Raw genomic sequence first — 18572 nt, forward strand, 5'->3', positions numbered from 1 at the left:
TGCATAGGTGCTCAGTTATCAGGGGGTAAGAACAATAGTTTTCCAATTAGATTTAATGCCTACTAAACAAGAGGGAGGTCAAGCCTGGTAATGTAAGTCAGAGCAAAAATCTGTGGTTAAAGAAACAATTTTTATAGTGGTATTTGATAGACATTATAGGCCTGTCAAATTACCTTCTGAAAAGTTGTGCTTTTACCCATAGATCACTGTTATTGGCAGCCCAAACTCATACCTACGGGGGACTCTCCTGAGAACAATCGCCTGTTATTGGGAAATGGTAGGCTATGAATTATTTGTGGACATCTGGAATAGAGTACAGAATGAGTATAAGAGTCATAGCAGGGAGTGGAGTGCTGTGTAACAGGTTTGTCTGCAATTAAAATTTCCAACATACTCGGAGCTCCTAAGAAGGGAGATATACAACTCAAAATGGCTTCAGGGAATCCTTGATACTTACAAGGTTCACTGGATCCCTCCCTGATACTGTAAGCAATGAAAGATGAGAGTCTTTCTCAGATAAAATTGAGCCAAGCTGTAAAAAAGTCTCTCAGAGGATCAAAGCTGCAGACCAGGCCAGATCCATGTCACAGAACAAAACTCAGGCCATGTAAAAGTTTTTGAGACTTCAATTCCCATTCAAATTCTTATCATTATACGTTCTACTTGGGTAGATCCCAGAAGAGACACAGCAGTATTTCTTACAACTTCTAATATAGACATACAGTGTCCAACATGTTACCTCAAAATGTTATATTCAAAGGGTTGTCACTGAACTGGAATTTGCCTAGGATATATTGCTGCCACAATGTCATTTAAAGAAACTAATGCCTTTCTTGAAAGTGACAATAACCTTAAAATAATGAATTAAGGAAAGATTAGCAACCTGTTTCTAAATTATTGGCTATTAGCCACTATGCACATGGACCACTTTATGACCAAGACATTTCTTGTCCATGAAAATGTCACAAAATCTTACAGAACAATCCAGAGCTATAGGATTATAAAGGATATGTGGTCCCAGTCAATACTGTAGATCTAAGAATTCCAGGTTTTTAAAGATGACAAAAACACCCCACCAATTTTCAAGTTGTAATTAGCATTCCTTTGCCTCTTCTCTGTGTCCATTTCCAGGGTCTGTTAACATTCAGGTAGTAGGAACTCTCTATTTAGTTCACTTACTAGATCATCTAGGCCCTAAGATATCTGATCTTAGGAATTCCTATAAAGCCCAAGAACATTTTAAGGCACAGGTTAATTTCAGTCCCATGGAGCCTTAAGTTTATTACTGGGAACAGTCAGCTTAATTTCACAGATATACAATGAAGAGTTTCAAAGAACATTTTTAATTTTTTTCTTTTTGAATATGTCTTTAATCAATGTAACAGAACCATATCTACTCCTTGCTTCTCCACATAACATTCCACTCATAGAAAGAGACCCTTCTCTCAGAAGTTTGGCTGTAGATTTTCATACGACAGTAAGTTCAATTAGTGATGGTAACATGTGCATGACTTTAGCGCCATTTATTAAAATCATAACAAAACATTTCCTCCCATATGCACTGTCAACTGCCTATAGCTCACCAGTGTGTTGGGGTGGGTTCCTAAAGAAGAACTACTGAGATTTGGCCAGTATTTTCGCTAGTTTGATCTTGTGGAGATTTTCTCAAGTAACCAGAAATACAATAGAAACATCTTGATATAAAGATGGCATTCCCAGAACTCCTTACCTGCTGGCTCTTAAATCCATCTACCACCTATACCAAGATATTTCCTAAGCCATGATGATGAGAAGATTAGTTAGATGTCCTATTTAGGTCAGAGCACTTAGTCTGTTCTTCTCAGGACTTCAAACTATTATGCAATTCTCCCTTGACTTGATTTCTTTCTATTACATAAATAAACTTTGATGACCAAGGTTGAGAGCAGTCTATATCTCTAGATATAAACATAAATATTTAAAAAGGTATTTGATACTGTTACCACTTAGCAAACTACAAATACAGTGTTATAATATGGGCACTTTTCCATCCCAAGCTATAAGATATTCAAAAGCCTTACAAGTTAAGACATGAAATATCTTCCTATTTTCCAAGCTTCAAATTAAATTAGAAAACACTTAGCCTCATATACATCCTGGCATTGTTATTTGTATTATCCTATGGTTTGGTCTATACCCTTACCTAGAACATAATTTAATTACATTTTTATAGCTTTCTGTACAATCAAAGATCAATATGAAGGGTTTCATAATTAAATCCTGTTTGCATATACATTCTATATGACCATATTTTTGGAATGTAAAAATAACACATCAGTTGTAGTGGAAATGTGCACTCAAATGAAATAAGGTAAAATTTTCCATGCCAATACCCAGATACCTCAAAATTCAATCATAAACAATAACAAAAAGTAGAATTACATTTGTAGAAATTTCTTATTATAATGTCTCACTTAATAGAACTGAAATCCAGATTTTGTGTTCAAACTATATTATGCAGTTTATTTTGTACATTTTTCCAAAAAATCAGACTTCTTACTTTGATATAATATTTGGTTAGCAGAAAGGATGTTTGTGATATTGTAGGCATATCTTGTATAGGAAATGTGTGTTATATTTAATGGATATTTTCAGTTTTAGAATGTCTTTCTTAATCTTATGAAAAGAATTTATCTGTGATTTGAACAAAATAATGTAGCACTTTGGGGCAAAGATGCAAAGTAGTAACCCTGCACTTGAGGCCAAGATACAGAAAATCTCCACAGCCACTATAGCCTTGCCCTTGGTGCTGTGGTAGACAGGAAGGAAGGTGATCCAGACACTGCAGACCACCAGCATGCTGAATGTCAGGAACTTGGCTTCATTGAATGTGTCAGGCAGATTTCTGGCCAGGAAAGCTACAGTGAAGCTTGCCAGGGAAAGGGAGCCCAAATATCCCAGGACACAGTGGAAGGCAATAATTGAACCTTTGTTGCAGACAATCAAAATATGGCCATGCTCAGTGTGTAGGTCAGCATCAACAAATGGAGGAGAAGTTGCCAGCCAGATTCCACAGAGAATCAGTTGGATCATAGCACAGATGGGAATGACAATGTTAGGTGCACCTGATGCGAGCAGCCATCTCTTTCTTCTATCTGGAACAGTGATCTTGAATGCTAGTACCACAGTAATTGTCTTAGCCAAGACAGAAGATGTTGCCATGGTGAAGAAAATTGCAAATGTTGTCTGCTGCAAGATACAGGTGGCCATATGGGGATGGCCAATATAGAACAAGGAACAGAGAAAACAAAATATGAGGGAAATGAGTAGTATATAGCTGAGAACTTGGTTATTGGCCTTGACTATGGGAGTGTCTTGATGCTTCAAAAAGATAGCGAGTACAACAGCTGTAAGGGAAGAGAAACACAGAGCCAAGCCAGCCAGAGATATTCCCAGGGCATCCTCAAAAGCCAGAAATGTGACAACCTTTTTGAGGCAGTGAGTTTGTTTTGTGTTGGCATACTAGTCATCTGGACACTTCACACAATGATTCATGTCTAGTATAGGAAGGGCAGCATTTTCAGATTTAAATTTTCCTTAGTATTCTTGCAACGTGATAGGTACAGTAATATATTAGGAAGTCATAGCTAAATTTTATTTGCCTCTTGTGATATATGGAAATTAAATATGTTTGATGAATAGGATTTAATTCGTACTTCCTTTGCCTTTCATCATAATGAAAAAGTTTTGTTTATATTTATGTTAATTACTCCAAACCTTGTTAATATTTTTCAAAAACAGGGATATACTTTTATATGATGTTCAGGTAACCACAGAAACCTACCTTAGATTGGGTAATTCATGGAAACACAGTAGTTTCTCACAGTTTTGAGAACTATGCCAAACAATAACTGAGAATAATCTATTTCTTTCCATATTATGATCTGTATATCAGCAGCAATTTTGTCCCACATAAAAATGTTCTCATGAACATAGAAGCCTTACCCACTTGATAACATGGAAAGAACCTATTCCACCACATTATTAAACCAGTACAATTTCTAACAATATTCAAAATATTTGCTACATGCATATTAGTAAAGTAGTCTCTCCTCATCGAGGAAACTTGTCTTTGACACAAAGACCACTAGAGAAAATCACAACCAGTGAAAATTTAGAGTTGTGGAGCTCAGTCTAATGGATGCATTTATAATAATACTCCCTCAGCTGTATCTCAGGAAAAGTTGCAGAAAAGGGGGAAGAAAATATTGTAAGTGCTAGGGGATCAGGCAGTTGATGTGAGTAGTTGTCTCAGAGAAATGTCACAAGCTACAGCCATAAAGTCTCACTATCATGACTGTTTAAACATTAGTTAAACAAGGACAAAAGTAATAGACATGGCAAAGTGAATGGCAGCAAGACAATCAGACCTCCACACTACACGGAGAATTGCAGGCACTTGAGGTATGTTGAACATGGGAGAAATTGTCTTTCCAGAGTATGGGACACCTATCTTTGGATAACACAATGGCCAATCTTAAAAATATACACGTAATACTGTGAAGACCGAAGTTTGTATTTAGAAGTATATATGTATATACATAAAGTATGTGCACATGCCAACATTTAATGAGAAAGGTGGCTATGAATTTGAAAGAGAGAAAAAAGGGATATGTGGAAGTATTTGGAGGAAGGTTATGGAAATGTGAAATTATGTAACAGTACCATAATCTCAAAAATAAGAAAAAAGGAATGAAGAAAAAAAATAGCCAGCACTGATATTGCCTAGGAAAGCAGAGACAACATGAACAAATTATCACCCAAATTATCTACATGTCAAAATATGACATCTATTTTTATTTTTTACTGTTTGATATTTGGTTGGGCACATTATCTGCAAATTTTACTAGTTTCTATAAGATTTGATTGTTCAATGCTCCCAAGGAGGCAGTATTTACTGGTAAATCATCAGAAACCAAATCCCACACCTCAAGGACATAATTACAAAAGATAGTACTGGATGAGTCTGAGAACTTCCTTCCATTTGTATCTTTGTAATTTATACCACAGTATATTCACTTTTCTTTCAATTGAATTGACCCAACAGACCAGTCTGAAAAGTGACGATGATGATACCATTCCAGGATTGATTCTATCCATCAGAAAGTTTACAATCCATTTAAGTTGTTCAGTCCTCTCTGATTTTGCTAAGCAAAATAATCTAAACTGGTGAGTAGAAGTATTCAAATGCTTCAATTTTTAATATTTATTTAAAATTAGTGTAAATGTGTTGAATTTTTTTATTTTTATCAAAAATATATTCTTTTCTGATATAATATATCCTGACCACAGCTTCCCTTTCTTCCATTCCTCCCATGCTTTTTTATGTAGGAGCAAGGAAAATTTAATAAAATTGAGTGTGGTATCTTTGTGTTCAACTGGCACAAAATTAAATAAGTTTGACTTTTGATTTGATATAAATGTGATATTATCATTTGAGTCAGTACAATATTTGTGCATTAAAGTGATTTTTTCTCTTAATATTCACTGTATTTTATAATCAAACACACATAAATTTCAGTATATATATTTTAAAAACCTGTTCTGTTTCTTCACAATCCCATGATCAAATGATATAGAATTGTGTTTACCTATTTGTCACGCTCTAAATGAAAATGCTAGTTATTTTTTAGCTATTTCTTCTCACTACAACAATAATTAATTCCATCCTTCAGAAACAGATATACTATGAAAATATAGTTTTCAAAGTTTCTGTACATCAATGTAGATTCTACTACTTATTTAAAAAACTCTCTGTGTATTGTTTGTTGTGAACATTATAACAAAAATATTTAATACAGAGTTCAATATGATTGAATCCAAACTAAGCTGTGAAATAGAGTAGGACTTGAAATACAAAATATCAGTGATAGAATTGATCTACTATAGCACACAGTAAAAAAATGAACATTTCTAAAACATGACAGAACATCACTGAACATTGACTCTACTCCTTGTTAGAAACTCAGGGTTACTGGTAATAAAAGGATGCAAAACATATAAGTCTTAAATAAACTGAATAAAGATATGACTATTAAAAATGCTGCCCCCCCCCCAAAAAAAAAGGCCGGGCGGTGGTGGCACACGCCTTTAATCCCAGCACTCGGGAGGCAGAGCCAGGTGGATCTCTGTGAGTTCGAGGCCAGCCTGGCCTACCAAGTGAGTCCCATGAAAGGCGCAAAGCTACACAGAGAAACCCTGTCTCGAAAACCCCCCCAAAAAAATGCTGACTATTAGGGTGATGATAAGTTACAATAGTAATTTTATTACTCTAAAGTCATATCCTGGAAAAAATATTATGTTCGTGGGGTCAAGACTGATCAGATAAAATTTAGTTAAAAAGACATATAGTGTAGTATTTCTAATTACAATGTTATTTATGCATTCAACTTCATAATAAAATTTATCTTTTCCTTTTCCTGAAAGGACTCTTAGAGAACTATATAAATATGGGAGAAAATAAACAATCTGTTGATTATTTTGGTAAATCATATCCTTACTTGTCATGTTGGAAATTTCATTTTCTTGACAGGGGTTACAATCAAAACAGCAGATGGCTTTTCCCTCCTGAGGGGATTTTCTGTGTCCAGGACTGCAGGGTCTACTGCATATGAAGGGTTGAGTCTGAGAAAAATCAGATACATTTTAAAATTTTAAATACAAAAAGTTTAATATAAATTGCAAAACCTGTAGGATTCACAAGGAATGACTGAAAATTCTATAAAACCTATGTATCATATTATAAAGTAAAATTCCATTGTTTTTAAGATAAATATTATGAATTTGTGGTGATTTATAAATTGTGAAACACCACAATAGAGGAGAGAGGAGAGAGAGAGAGAGAGAGAGAGAGAGAGAGAGAGAGAGAGAGAGAGAGAGAGAGAGAGATGATTGGATGTGAGTCAATAAAGGAGTAATAGTTAAAATGTGTTACTTCAATAAAGCATGCTATTTTAGAGTATTTGTGCTACATGTAAATCATTTGAGTTAAGACTAATTTACCTGTCTAAAATCTGTGGCCCACTCTATCATTTCATCAGATATGTACAATTCTTGGTCATTTGGAGAATGTCCAGAAAACTTTCCTATTTTCACTTTAAATCCACAGGATTGTTTAAAATCTGTGATATAGAAAATGTCATACACTTTATCCTGTTTTGCCTCCTGGTTCATGTTCACTAGGTCTCCAGCAGGATTTACAAATTGTATGTTCTTCAGTAAAGAAAACATCTAAAACATATTTGTCATTTTAGTTTCAACTATGCCTACACAGTAGGACAGAAAATATAAAGTGTACAATGCCAGTAATTTTCATTAGCCTCCTCTAAAAAGTAACTGTATTAGAAGTACTCAGTAGTAAATGAAAGAAATTATATCTAGAAATAAATTTTCACTACACTTTAAAGTTAAAATTTTATCACTGGTATTCATACTTTAAAAAACACCACCTAAATTATATGCTGATAGAGTGGAGACATAATCTATATTTCTTCCTGGCAACATTGTTATTTGATCATAACCTTGGAATTGCTTTCCTAAATAGATCAAAAAGCACTAGTGTTATCATCTGAAATCTCTGTTTTAAAATGATGAGTAATGTTTTGATCATTTTGGTGTTGTCATTTAAATATTTCATGAAAAATATTGTTCTTCCAAATGTTAAAAACATAAGACTCATGTGAGTGCTTGCAATATTCTAAACAAAATTTCTTCCTTTAGATTCTAAAATGTTAACCTGTGTGTCAGTAATAGCTCTATCATAATTTATGACACTAACATGATCTTTATCAGATACAGTGAAAGAATCCAGAAATATATGCACCTGAGAGAAAGGTGTGTAGTTGCATGGACTTAGAAAACTATAATTACCTTCAGGAATTTCATCTCTATGACATATAGGCCATTCAATCAAGGAGTAATTATCTGCCAGGAGTCAAATTCCAGCCTTTTCCCAGGATTCTCAGACCATATGTCTAATTGTTGCAGAAGTTTCTCATGGAGCGAGTGGGCTACAGCATGCACAGCATTGTATAAGTTATAACTTGTATCACTCATGGACATTCCAAACGGATGACTATATAACCACGTTAATAAGTTTGTGGCAGAACAATTCTTCAGTTTCTTACAATTAGATGATGACAAAGAACACTTAAAATAAATCCACCATAGTTTAGCAAATGAAATTTCCTTACTGTAATTTGAAGGGTGCACTGTCTGCATAAATTGTTTAAAATCAGGCATCTCAGAATTCTGATGTGAAAAAATGAGAGTATCATGGAGGGAGTCAAGCAAGAAATCACCTATAACAGTGATCCTGTCAAATTGTGATATACTGACCCAGATTCTATTAATTTTTAAAATTTTCCATACTATAAAGTGTATTTGTAGATCAGAGTCTTTGTCTCCATAAACTATCACAACTTTTGCTGATGACATCATAATCTGCCTATTATACTGGTTAGCTTTTCTTAAGTATGAAGTGTTGTCATCTGTGATAAAACTCACAAATGCTAAACAGACAATGTTCCTTTGCATCTCCTCTCTCAATTCAGAAAGAAATTGAATTCCACGGTCTTCATTTGAAATGATCACTCCTACCCAGTTCCATCTGAAGTGAACCAGGAGGGACACCATGGCTAGTGGCAGAGATGTGTCCTTGGGAGACATCTGGTAGAGATGAGGAAATTGTTCATGGGCATTCAGGAGAGGTTGAAAATCACCATAGTACAGCTGAAGGACATAGAACATAAGCACAGTGTGAGTAACATAGAAGGACTAATGATTAGTCTAACACCTAAGTGTAGAAAAAAATACTGGGGGTGTTAGAAAGTGTGACTTCTTCACCTCATTATTAAAATAATACCCAATTTCTTGTGGCTGTTCCAAAGCTACAAGTAAACTATCTTTTCTGGTAAAATGTTTCACACTTCTGCTGCCTTTCATGCCTATTTGTGATAAAGTTGTTATGTTTGCTTCAGAAAGTATCTGAGCATTTATCCTTAATGGAACAGAACAGATAAAAACCAAGTCTCTGCCTTTTAATCTTTTGATTCTCAGAAAATCAACTTTAAGGAGACAGTATTTCATTAAATTATCCCACTCTGACTTACCTCTGGAGTTCTGGACATGTACAGCAATGGTCCAAGTGTTGCAGGAACTTCCCACATGGGTCCTGTAAATACGATTAAATATTTTCTCTGATTTTTACAGTAGTAGTTAGGAAAATTTTCACTTCTTTTTGCAGTAGAACCAGATTTACTCTTGTCAGTCAGCTGGTTATATTTGATGTCAACTAGCAGAGAAACGTTTGGTAAAATATGAGGGTTCCTATTGATTTTTTCCATGGCAAAATAAAGAGAGAAATTCAGGTGGATGTTCTTAGGTGTCAACCTGAATACAGAGCACACTATTGATGAGAGTTTAGGTTCCAAACATGGCAATTTTATATTACACTCAATGGGAGAATAGCACTGAATTCTTGTTTTTTGAACCCATTGCTATGGTGACACAAATGCTATTTATTTGATGTATAAGAATGTGAGACCTGCCTGTGTCAAATGCTTTGAAAAGCCAGAGGGATGAATGAAAATAGTATAATACTTCTTATCTTCCCTCTCTCCTTTCATATACTTCCTTGTTTTCATTTTGTATTTGATGATGTTCATTGTTTAGTGATATAAGGTTGGATATAACTATACTTGCTTCCAGTGAGAAATGAGCTCCTTTGTCTTCATATGGACCCTTATGCTGTACTGATACCTTTCAACCTACATGCTCAGCTTTGTATTACAGAACTAACTCTGGGTTCAATTTGGTGTGGTTGAGATTTGTCCTGATATGTCTTGTGTAATAGATTTACTTCAGCATCTCTTTCATTTAAGGTGATTTATGGTATCACAATGTACTACATGGCTGTAGTAATAAAAAAAGAATGAACTTGTCACAAAAGCAGACATGTTGATAAATAGAAAGGACTTGGAGCCTCAGAACAATTGTGCACACCTATGGACATCTAATTTATGATAATGAAGCCAGAAATACACAGTGGATAAGCTAAACATCTTTAACAAATGTTGCTGTCTAAACTGAATGGATACATGAAAAAGGACACAAATTTGGCCATATCTACCACTCAGCACAAAACTCAACTCTGGGTGGACAACAATGTAAGACTCGATATGCTGGATCTCTTAAAAGAAAAAACCGGGGTATAGTCTTGAACTCATCATTCAGTAAAGATTTTTTTCTAAGCAGAACACTGATAGGGAATGTACCAAAACAACAATGAGTAAATGAGCCCAAAATAAACTCAATTGTATTTGAAGGTTCATTATATCATCATATTTTTCAGAGCTTTAAAAGCTATTTTAAGACCAGTTCCCAAATTTATACTATGGCATTTGTGGTTTTGTGATACTCTTGTGCATAAGAATGTGTGTGTCTTGTTATATATATGTGTATCTCATTCTTTTTATTTCTTCTGTTTGTTTGATTATGTTGTCCTATTCTGATTTGTTTGTTTTTGTTTTATCTTATTTTCTAAATGTTATTTAGAAGAGTCTTTGTTTTTCATCAAGAGGAAGAAATGGTGTTAGTTCAGATTGAAGGGGAAGTACACCAGATCTCAGAGGTGTGGGGGAGTGAAAACTGTAATCAAATATAATGTATGAAAAATAAATTTTCAGTAAAAATGCAGGGGTATATATTTTATGTATGATAATGTATATGGCCCCGGGAAAATATCATATTAGATAAGAAGAGTATAAAAGAGCAAAAAGCAGATTATCTCATTCATATGAAAAGCCCAAATAGAGCAGTATGGGAGAGAAGTAGGTTTAGGATTATGAAGGAATGAGTGGATAAAAGTTGAAAGCTGAAGGATATATTATCATGATTCGTAATGAAATGGTCTAAATATTTTGAACTTGACTGTGATGATGGATGCACACATTTGTCTATGTTAACATTCATTCTTTTAAACAAGTAGACTATAAAATGTATCTTAATAGAAACAGAAACAAACTCCCAAAACAAATTAGCTGTTTTAGATTTGTGCTTTCCCCCCTTTGAGATGTTGGGAGTTTTCTATATAAAATCTTCAATGGTTTACTGCGTTATGTTTCAAAAAGTACCCATTGTTGCTTTATGCCCTCATCAAAGGTGCTATATTTTCTCATGTCCTTGGGAAGCCTCTACTTATAAGTCATGGTTATTGTTTTTAATCTGTGGAAAGCCTGGAGTTTATCGGATGAGGTTTATCTCTGGAATGTAGCACATTATCTTCTGCTTCCATCTATGAAAGTAAAGTGGCATTGTAAACTTTCAACCTAGAAGTCTTTATTTAGTCACAAGCCTCTTATCATTCTATGTAAAATCACTATATTTATAAAGGAGAAAGAAACTTATTCCAAAGTTTTCTCAACAAAGAAGACAGTGATTAGAAACTAGACTAATATTGACAACTGATAGATTTTGAAAGATGGAGAGCCAGTTTTACTTTTTTTTTTTAAAAAAAATGCAGCATTTTCTGGTTTAATTATTGTCCAGTGGAAGGGTATATATTCAAGTGCCTATAGAAACTAGACTAATATTGACAACTGATAGATTTTGAAAGATGAAGAGCCAGTTTTACTTTTTTTAAAAAAAATGCAGCATTTTGCTGGTTTAACTATTGTCCCGTGGAAGGGTATATATTTAAGTGCCTATGGACAGTACATATTGGCCTTGATGCATTAAAAAAAGATGAAGCAAAGTAGGGTGGTTCGGAGAGAGGCATGGATCTGGGGAAGTTGTTGGTAGTATGTGAATATTATCATAATACATTCCATGAAATCTTCAAATTAGTAATAAAATTTTTAATATACAATACAAGCTGGTGTAGTTATGTGAGAAAATAAGTGAATCCTTCCTGCATTGTTCAGGTAGACTCACAGTTTAGAGATCCGACTCAATCTGAATTGAGATTGACTGATTGCTTTCGTTCCTTTCCTCTCATCACTATACAACCATATAGGAAACACGTATGACTAGAATATTTTCAACATGATTTGGACAAATAGTAGAAAATTGTAGGCAAAATTGGGAACCCAATTCCAATGGAGGGCACATATATCAATAACTTAATTTCCTATTTATTGCACTATAAATCAACAATGAAGACATGAAGATCAACAATATATAGTACAAGCATTTGTGTATCCCTCTCATCTAATCTACAACCTGTTGGAAATATAGAGAGTAATACAAATATAAAGCTTACTTGAATTCCATTTTATGGAGAATAATGAATGCCACAAAAGAATCCTTTTCTCAGCCACAGAGAAATTCTGATTATGTATGTCAAGAGAGGAGTTAGAATAATTGAAATTTTGTTTGTGAAATGACACATTTAAGTGCTCATTCAATTCAGAAATGTAAAATGAGCAGGAACTGCATAAACAAACAGACCTTCTGACAAATTCCATCTGATGATAGCTAGGAAGATTCAGAGTATTTGCAGAATATATGGAACATACCATTCATTTTTAAGTTAAAGTGAATACATATACAGTAATTTTATATTAAATTCTTTAACATGGCACAGAATAAGTTCCTGATGCTCTACAAAGCATATGAAAATAAATGACTAATCTATTGCTTCTCATCTATGTTCACTGCGATGGCATAGGGTATTAGTAGAAATAGTCTGGCAAAATATGTATGATATCGTATTTTCCATTAAAATTCATGTTCCAGTTGCCTTAACCATGCTGTTCACATATAGCTAAACAATCACTTTAAAGAATTTACTAGTAGGTACATAGGCAAAATGTCTCTTTATAATACCCATACTTATTTTTACACAAGAATCTCATTTGACATAATGAATACGTGTTTAGTTTTGTTGAATGTCATTCATCATGGCCATGATTCAGGACATCATAATTTATTCACAATGATCTGATATTATTTCTTTATTTAATTAGATAAAACACTATTTTGGTTGCATTAATAATCCACTATGTTTCTCTATAAATTCATTTGCTTTATTAATTGTGATATTATGTTTCTAATCATGCTTAGAATCCTCCAAATATTGCTTAGAAAATAATACTGAATAACCATAAAACAAAAACTGCTGTTTAGTCACAAACAGGAAAAGAAACATGCACTAATTTGGAAACATGTTTGCTATGTAATTAAAAAAAGCCTTAATAGGAATTTAGGTACAACAATCCCAGTCCGTAATGAACCAACATACATGTATGTGAAGAAAATTCAGGAAATAATCAGGACTGCTTTTTTTTCAAATGAGGCATGATTCTATACTAATCTATTATTTGTATTGGTAAAAAATGCAAACAAATGGGTCTAGGAGGGAAACATTTGTCTTGCCATTTTCTTTATTACTCATAAGTTGGGAGAAATTAGAGCATTTCTCTGGACTTCTCTCATCTTGTGTAGTGTAAATATCTAAGTATAGATATAGAAATACCCTGTGATTTCTAGTGCCAGAATTTTAGACATAAAATTCCTCATAATCTTAAAATAGGAGATCACATCACTGAGGCATAATGATTGATTAGCTGCTGAAATCTGAGAGTGAATGAGATGAATTAAAAACCTCCTTTCCTTGACTCTCAGGGCACAGCTTGGCTGCAATGTGTAGATAATCATAGACTTGGGGGAGACATATGAATTGGTGAAAGTTTTTTTGTTCAAATTCTACTCAAACACCCTTTCATTCTTCCTCATTTATATCTGATCATTTGGAGGTCTGTCATCTCCATATCCTATATTACCATGAATATTACATTTATAGCTACTATATGATCACTTGCCCTTTGTTCCACACTCTCCTTCAAACCTAATGATATTTTTGATAAACAGATGTGTATTCAACACATAGGATATTGTTTCACTGCTACTGCAGTTTTTCAAATCTTCTAAGATTTCTCTTATATAATACAGTCATAAACTTTCACCTGTTTTGAATATCCCACTGGGATATGGTATTAAAAACTGAACAAAACATTTGTCTAAAACTAAAAACTTCACTGTGATAATCCTCACACATATACAATGCCACATCTAGAAATGTGTTCTTACCCAAATTCTTACCCAAGGGTGTTATTTTTGACATTTTCCCTATCAAACTCCAAAAGACACTATAACAATTTTCTCACCTGAAATCACGACCAGTAAACTCAATGATATTGGAAAATTGCTCAAACATATAAATCTAAGATTGTCTAGTACCCGCATTCTCACAATAAACACATTTATTTTATATAATTAGGGAAAGAGAAGAAAGAGATTTAAAAGCATAATAAATACAATAAATGAAAACATATACAGTAAAAGTGAAAAATGACAAATTTTAAGTCAATAAATGGCCTTCAGCCCGGGGCAAGTTGGATGAATTTGAAACCTTAGTACTCTGCTCTCAACTGTTAGCAGGTACCACAGGCAACACCTTTATTCTAACACATTAAAAGAGAAACAGGAGGTCATTGCTTTCAGGAGCACCCTCTGTTCTAACAAATGGATAAACTGTCTACTGAGGTATTCTAATTGGAAGCTTCATGTGTTTCTAATCTAGAACTTTGAAAAAAGTTCTGACATTGTTTATTCCACAAAAAAATGTGACTTTGCACGTGAAACTGAATGTAAAACTGAATGTAAAGCTACAATTGATGGAACCACAGAGAGTATGTATAGGATGAGGGACTCCACGGAATAGTTGGATCTCATTAGGAATGTGATATTGAATAGACAGTTAGGGATGGCTAAGTGTGGAAGGCTAGAATGGGAGGATCAAGTGGGGGAAAGGAAGGGGAAAGCAGTTATGGGAGAGAATATGGAGAAAAATATCTAAAATCTGAGGCCATTTGAAGGTTAGTATAGAATCTTATTACAGTTGAAACTTCCTCATATATACATGGACATGAAGGTATTCTATTGAAATTGTCAATGTTGCAGTACCCAGAGTCTCAACTGTTCATTTTTTACACCAAATAAAGCTTTTTAGTACCCAGATTGGATTAAATCTAATTGAGTTGTTGGCCAAAAGTGACCCACAAAGATCCAGAAAAAAAAAACCCAGGATGTTGCCAAAAGTAGAGATTGCTCTCCACCCACTGACAACAAGGTTCCATTGATAAGAAGGCACCTACAGAAATCACTGAAGATGGAGACATCAAGCCAGTTCCTACATAGAGTCTTTCTCCCATGTTCCAGATATTTGGTATAGGAAATACTCTGTAAGTTCCCAAAAGAGAAATGTAAACACTTGGCCAACTACAAACCTTATACACACAATGCTGTATAAAGACTGAAAGACATTCTGGGGCAATGGTAACAAAAAGCTAGCAAACAACAGATAACTGATTTGACTTAAGGCACACCCCACAAGATAGAACTTACCCTACACTGCTTACATGCTCAAGACCCTGAGTCTAGATAACACAGAGACATAGGATAAAATTAAGTCATACAGATTTATGAAAAGAAAAAAAGTAGTGATAAGATGACTCCTAATGATATTCTATTATACTTAAAAACTAGTGTCTCTTCCCTTGTCATCAGAGAACCTTGATCCTACAGCAGATGGGTACAACTATTGAGATCCACCACCAGACACTATAAAGAAGGTGAAAGATCTTGAAACAACCAGCACTAAATAAATCTCTCCATTCAGAGCTGAAGCCTCCTCACAATGAAGAGCAAAAAGATAGTAAGAACCACAGTGGTTGTACAACAACAATACAAGCCCCTCTAAATCACTATTTCCAAAGCTCATATGAACTCAGAGAGTGAGATAACAAGCACAGGGCCTGCATGGTTCAGGATTAGGACCTCTGTATTTGTATTATGGCTGTCAGTTTAGTGTCTTTGTGTGAATTCTGAGTGGATGAATGAGTGGGTCTCTGATTCTTGAGCTTTCTTTGGGCTTTTTTTCCTTCTCTTGATTTGTATTGTTTGGTATAACACGAATCTTATACTGAATTCATCTTTCATATAATCAGATTAATGACTACCCTAATAGTCCGCATAGAACTCCATTCAGTAACAGATGGCAACAGATGCAGTGATCCACAACCAAGCACTGGGTTGAACTCCTAGACTTCAGGTTAAGAAATTTAGGAGGGATCAGAGGAGCAAGTGATGTCAAGATCATGATGGTGAAAACCACAGAGACAGCTGAACCAAGCTGGTGGGTGCTCATGGACTCTTGCCTGTTACCTGGAGAACCTGCATGGGATTAACCTAGGTCCACTGAATGTGAGTGACAGTTATGTGGTTAGATCTGGTTAGGGAGCCCCTGACAGTGGGATCAGAACTTATCCCTTCTGCATGAAATGGCTTTTTTTGGAACTAATTCCCTAGGGTAGGATACTTTGCTCCACCTTGACACAGGGTGGAGATGCTTGGTACTGCCCCAACATTGTGTGTTAGACTTTGTTGACTCCCCAATGCAGGCCTTACCCTCTCTGAGGAATGTAGGGGAGATGGGGGAAGGTGGGATGCAGAAGGGGAGGCAGGGGGAATTGTGATTAGTATGTAAAATAAAATGAAAAATAAACTAGAAGAAAAGCTAAAACCATAAACAAAACAAAACATAAAGAAACAACAAAATAAGGAAAAGAATGGTGTTGTGAAAGGTGTAGTATAGTCCATTGAGTCACAGTTACCCCTTTAGTTCATTCATCTTTACTTGCAAGTGTTCATTGCCTGGGTCATTGGTCTGGCTAGAAGTCTCTTATTTCTGCCTCACCACTGATAATGGGCTATCACTTGGGCTTCTCTAGGATATCCTGCTGTTTTCCTGTGTCATTGAGAACTTCCTCTTTTGAATCTATAGGTCTATCCTGTTCACATACTCCAACAGTTCGTAGATTCACTGGGTGTTGGAATAGTCCATCTCATAGTGCTGCTTCTGTGCTTGGGTGGTACTTGGGTTGATCAGCCTGCCAGCTTTCCCTCATCATCACTACCTAGGTGAGCTCTCCAGCACTGCCTTGGCTAGTTCAAGCAATGCAGCCTGAAGCAAGGAATGGAACCAGTTCTCCTGCTCTCAGGTCCTCATATTTGGCTCACCCACACTCACACAAACAGGACCAGCTCTAATGTTTTGCCCAGGGGAAGTACAGGGCCCTCTCTCATGATTGCTGTAGGGTGCATAAGAGGCAGAACAGGGTCTGCTCTTTCTCTTACACTCTTAAAGCTGGCTTACTTCCACCCCCAACAACGGGGTCAGCTTTAGTGTGCTGCCAAGATGGAAAGTAGAGCCTACTCTCTCACATTCTGCAGCAGGTGATGGTCAGCGTTAGTCATCTGGCTCTTGGGACCAGGGGCCACCCCTCTCATCTGGCACAGGAAGTGACGGATGAGGAAGGAGTGACATCTTTTCTCTCAACTCCTGCCAACACATGGCAGAGGAGAGGGGTGGGGTCAGCTCTCCTGTTCTTAAGCCCTCAGGGTCAGCTCACCTGTGTCCCTCACTATAGGATCATCTCTAGTGTAGTGCCCAGATGAGGTACACACCTATGGTGAGAGGTGGAGCCATCTTTCCCTAGTGCTGGGCCAAGCATTCCCATGAGGGTTAGGGCCACTTGTCTTGCTACAGTATCTAGTGAGGACTGGGGGCAGCTATCCCATGATCAGTGAAGGGCAGGGTAGGTTCAGCACAGCAATGAGCCCATGTATTAATGTCCAATGAGCCCGTGTATTAATATGGGCCATAGATATCATCATAGACTCCAGATGTAGCAGGAGCACAGACCGAGACCTAGCCCTTGGCAGCAGCTCTGGCCTGGAAATCACCTTTGCTCAGTTGTTAGCACAAGCCACCCAGATCAGGATGGCCACTGCAACAACATGGCTCTCAGCCACCAACATGGTTTCTGGTGGATGACCAGTCCCTGAGGATCTCCAGAACCCTCAGTGTTAACAGGAGCCATGGACACAACCTCAGACCCTAACCACTATATGGTCACAAACCCACACATGGCCCTAGGCAGGGACCCATGCTGAGAGGTCTCCTAGCCACAGGCGGGAGAAGCAAACACACCGATCAGTTTGTTCCCAGCAGTGGCATGATCCTCACACATTGACATGATCTCAGGTGACTAACCAGACCCCAGTCATCTACATGGCCATGGTTTTTAACAGGAGCCATGGCCATCAGCCAAGACCCTGGCTGCTATGAGGCAATGTACCCAGACATGGACCTGAGCAGCAACCCTGGACTAGATGTCACTCAGATCAGCATGGTGCACTATGGAAAAATCAAGAAAATTGCCAGTCTCTCTATGAACTGTTTCCATGATGAAAAGTTTATTTTTGATGCAAGAAGATCAAAATAATTCAAAATAATTATTTTGAAAAGATAAACCTTATGGAGAGAAAGCATAAAATCTTAGTCTTATGAAAACTATTAGCTTATTGTAAACTATTAAATGTAATTAAGAACTACAAGTGAATGGTCAGTCACCTTATAAATAATCAATTATTTAATATGTTTAAAATTGTACTCATAGTCCTGCTAAAAA

General features: G+C 35.9%; 1 pseudogene; it reads right to left on the reverse strand.

Annotated features, from left to right (window-relative positions):
• Window positions 1–2552: 2552 nt before the first annotated feature.
• LOC102919211 (vomeronasal type-2 receptor 116-like) overlaps window positions 2553–18572 on the reverse strand; it is a 35988-nt pseudogene continuing 19968 nt past the window's right edge.

The sequence above is a fragment of the Peromyscus maniculatus genome, chromosome 1 (assembly GCF_049852395.1).
Source record: "Peromyscus maniculatus bairdii isolate BWxNUB_F1_BW_parent chromosome 1, HU_Pman_BW_mat_3.1, whole genome shotgun sequence".
In the NCBI taxonomy this organism is placed as follows: Eukaryota; Metazoa; Chordata; class Mammalia; order Rodentia; family Cricetidae; genus Peromyscus; species Peromyscus maniculatus.